Below are 3,985 nucleotides of genomic sequence, written 5' to 3'. Positions count from 1 at the left end.
AAAAATAAACTCAAATCTAATATAATTAGAAATGTTTTCTGAATAAAACTGTAAATGGAAAATTTACTTCCTAGTGAGATCATTCTTCTCAAAGATGAAAGGTGATTTCGTTCACATAGTTGTTAAAAGGAGGTGCACTGTCTTCTTAATAATATAATAGCTATATTTCATGTTACAGTGTCTATTTTGGTCATCAACGATTCAACATTATTATTCCCCAACCCGATTAGACCCATAAGATTAGATTTTCTTTCTTTGGTGTTTCTCATTGCGGATGAATTTTACATTAAAAGGTTGAGTAATTTTTGTTTCCAATCTATATAAACATTACATTTTAATCTCAGATCTTGGTGTTTATAGAAAAAAGCATCCAATTAACTTTACATGAGGCAGTTTCTAATATGCTTTACCATGAATCGTCAACTTAAAACTGATATACAAAGTCAGAAACTAACAAATAGTCAACTGAAAAGGAAACACAGTATCAAATGTATACTACTGCCAAAACATCAGTAAAAGAAGACTGCAGCAAAAACATCAGAAGCAATAGAGTTTAAAGATAGATAGAATAGTTAGAACTCTAAAATTATTGACTGTAGAAAAGAAACAAAAATACAGAGCAGAGTGCAGAAGAAAATGGCTGTAGGCTTTTCACAAAGGTTTTGCTGCAACATTCACAAACGTCAACCCAAATGCTCTGAGACCGAATAATTTTTGTTTGAAACCAGGTTGCCTGATGAAGTGTTTGTACATAATGTTATGGAACTAACCTGTCCTTTTGAGTAGATTCCTTTTCAAAACAAATGGAGGATGGTGCCTTCAGCGAGGACTAAAGGTCATGACCTCACTATTTCTGGGAAAAATTGCATCCTCATGGCATTGCATTTGGACTTTGTGCACCAGCTCCAGCTTTATGCTGCTGCAGAACATGTTCAAAAATAGGACCATGTTTTCACCTAGTCAACAACCAAGAGATAAGTAAAGTGACACATAAGAGGGATCACATAATAGGGATAACAGAAAAACATTTGCTGCATTGTATAATGCAGCTTTTCTCAAGTATGCAGTGCCTTCAAATTATGCACAACAATTGATAAAAAAAAGAGCTTAAAGAAAAAAGTATGGCTGCTAGTATAAGCAAACCAGAACAAAATATCCCACTGGTATCTTTGACATACAATATATGATAATTGGCTTCTCTTGGGTTAAAAGTGAAACCCTTTTCTCTTAGGTTCCGGAAACGATAATGGATTCAGATACGTAAAAAAGTTTAGGCTTTCAGATATCTGACCTGGTGTAGGTTTTCATCGACCCAAGAAGATGTATGAGTTTGTGTTATACAACCACTACTGGTGAGTCTGCTAGTTCACCTTTACTAAAGCTTAAAGTAACTGCATAGAAGCAGGCTAAGTAAAAATGCATTTTTGTCCAACAACACATTATTTGTCAAAGGTAAAATGGGTTTTTGTCGTATTGTTTAGGAAGAGACGATCTGTCAGAAGGGAAAAGATAAAAAAAAAAAATCAGGAGTTGGTAAGTAGAATTGATTAATTTGAAAAAAGATTTCAGGAAAACCAGAACCTCCGACAAACTTATAGTATAATTGACGTTAGTTGCGACGAACACCTTCGTCTCAACAGCTGAGACCAGACCATCAAAAACACAGACATAAACAGCTGGTCCCCTTAATTAGCGTGGACTGCAACAATAAGAAAACAATCAAATGTTACAAATCCAATTTTATGCGATGAGCTAAAGAAACAAAAAACATTGAGCTGAGTGGAGTGGAAGATAGGAGTGATTTCGATGGTTTCAAAAAGGTAGGATAAGTCAAGAAGACGATGGAGGCGAAGAGCTTCTGGGAAATGAGTTTTTCTACTTTAATGGGCCTACGGAAAAAGGAAACCCAGTTCTCTTGTCACACTTGGGCATAAATCTTCAGAAAGCCAACCTCGTGTGACAAACGCGCAGCAGAGTAAGCATCACGACGCGCTCGCAAAGAAGGGAGAGCGTGGGCTACACAGACGCCCTACCGAACCGACACGTGTCAAAAAAAGCCCCAAGGACGGTATGCATCACACGAGTCAACTTTATATATAAAGATATATAATAATAGTATATTAATTTAGGGTCCGTAACATTTTTTTTTTAAACCTATTGAACATGTTTGATTTAATATAGACTTAGATACATATAATATTATTATTTTTAGATTACTTAATATTATTTCATCTAATTATTTATCTTTTATATATTAATTCAGAAGCATTACAACATTTTTTTGTACCCACGTGCCATCACTAAGATGATTCTTCTTAGAATTCTTAGAAAAATTAATTGGTCCATCCAAACATATATTATACTTTTCATTAAATTAAATATAAAAGTGATTAGTAGTATAAAAAATATTTTAATTTCTTTCCATAAATAAAAACTACGAAATTACCTAAAACGATTAACATATATATATATATATATATATAACAATTAATGATTTTGAATAATAAAGATTTGATAACAACTTTTGCATCGTTCATCATTTTTGTTTAATTTTATATTCTAAAAAGAAAATAAACAATTACATTAAATATATAATAAACAATTTAGATTTTTTCTTATATGTTATCTTTTGAATTTTTAAAAAATGACTATAAATCTATAATAATAAAGTTGAGTATATTCTCTCCTCATGAAGCCACCTCATCGATATGCATAGGGTATTTTTTGCCACGTGTCACCGCAACAAAACTTTATGGGAGTAGAGTTTTTATAGAGTTGGTTGATTCTAAAAGTCAAGAGATTTGTTAAATTTGTAAAGAGTTATAAAGAGTATTTCATATTTTAAAAGTTTATGAAAATGTTCTAATTCAAGGATTTTAAGAATCTAGAGGTAATATGCAAGATTTTTGAAGTTTTGTCTTATGAGTAAAATTATCTAAAATTCAATTCCCAATAACTCTAGATTTGATGGAAACTTAGAATCTTTAAAAACCAAACTTTTTGAATAATAAGAGATTTTGTAAGTCATTAAACAATCATCAAACCAATAACAATAGATTTTAGTAAGAATCTTAGAATCCACCAACCAATAACAATAGAATTTGAGAATTTTATCAATCACTACAAATCCATATCCCACTAACCAGGGCCGTCTCAAATTTTGTTTGGACCTGTTCAAAAAATATTAACGTTATATTTAAAATATAATAAAATAATTTAATAAATTAATAATTTTATTTATATATATTTAACATTTTTATAAATTATAAATTAGTGAATACTATATTTAATTGAAATTTTAGACCATAATTTATACATATATTGTTAAAAAATTCTAAAAAATTTATTTTTAATATTCGGACCCTGTTCGACCGCTCCAGTTGCACGTGCTGTTAGACGGCCCTGCCACTAACACCCCCTTAATGAAACCAATTTTTTCGTACTCAAATTGTTCTATAAACCATTATGAACTCTCCAACGTTTATACCAAGACCTAATATTTTATTTAGGCTTATATCAGGTTTTTGTTGTGTCCAAGCCCAAGTTTGGTGTGTCTGAGCACAAAATGTAGTCCCGTTCATCCCGACGAAGCCAATTAACTTCATGTAACATCTTCGATTCCCATTTATTTTCTTCTTTCCGACTATTAACATGCTTCATCCCACTCGCCCCACTCTTCATACGTAACCGGCGGAAGGTCTCCTATATATTTTCATGCTAACGTCGATGAATCTACGAAATCTATGCTAATTACCAGCTCCAACAATGGCGAATTCCTTCATCTTCTTGCTGATTTGAAGAGGGTCTCTGTTCGACCACAGCCGAGGAGGTTTAGGGATTCTACGATTGTGTCTCAAGATGTGGATGCTCTCGCTCTCCAATCCTACATCGGCATGGACAAATCTCTAGGCATTCTTTCTCCAAGTATTTACATATACCTCTCCTTCTCTCTCTCAATATTTTCCCACCATATTGAGTTTCTGTG

The 3,985-nt window shown here is 32.5% G+C and overlaps 1 long non-coding RNA gene across 3 annotated transcripts; it reads right to left on the bottom strand.

Annotated features, from left to right (window-relative positions):
• Nucleotides 1–374: 374 nt before the first annotated feature.
• On the bottom strand, nucleotides 375–2,330 carry LOC111214997. 3 transcript variants are annotated; one of them, XR_002664109.2, is made up of 3 exons: nucleotides 1,582–2,320; nucleotides 771–1,492; nucleotides 375–665 (listed from the first exon to the last, which is right to left on the bottom strand). It is a non-coding gene; the product is annotated as an uncharacterized LOC111214997 (long non-coding RNA). The 3 variants fall into 3 exon arrangements; XR_007339161.1 differs by having other exon boundaries at nucleotides 375–956; nucleotides 1,292–1,492; XR_007339162.1 differs by having other exon boundaries at nucleotides 375–1,492; nucleotides 1,582–2,330.
• Nucleotides 2,331–3,985: the final 1,655 nt, after the last annotated feature.

Source organism: Brassica napus, chromosome A4, assembly GCF_020379485.1.
Source record: "Brassica napus cultivar Da-Ae chromosome A4, Da-Ae, whole genome shotgun sequence".
In the NCBI taxonomy this organism is placed as follows: Eukaryota; Viridiplantae; Streptophyta; class Magnoliopsida; order Brassicales; family Brassicaceae; genus Brassica; species Brassica napus.
This window is presented reverse-complemented; position numbering and strand designations above follow the sequence as displayed.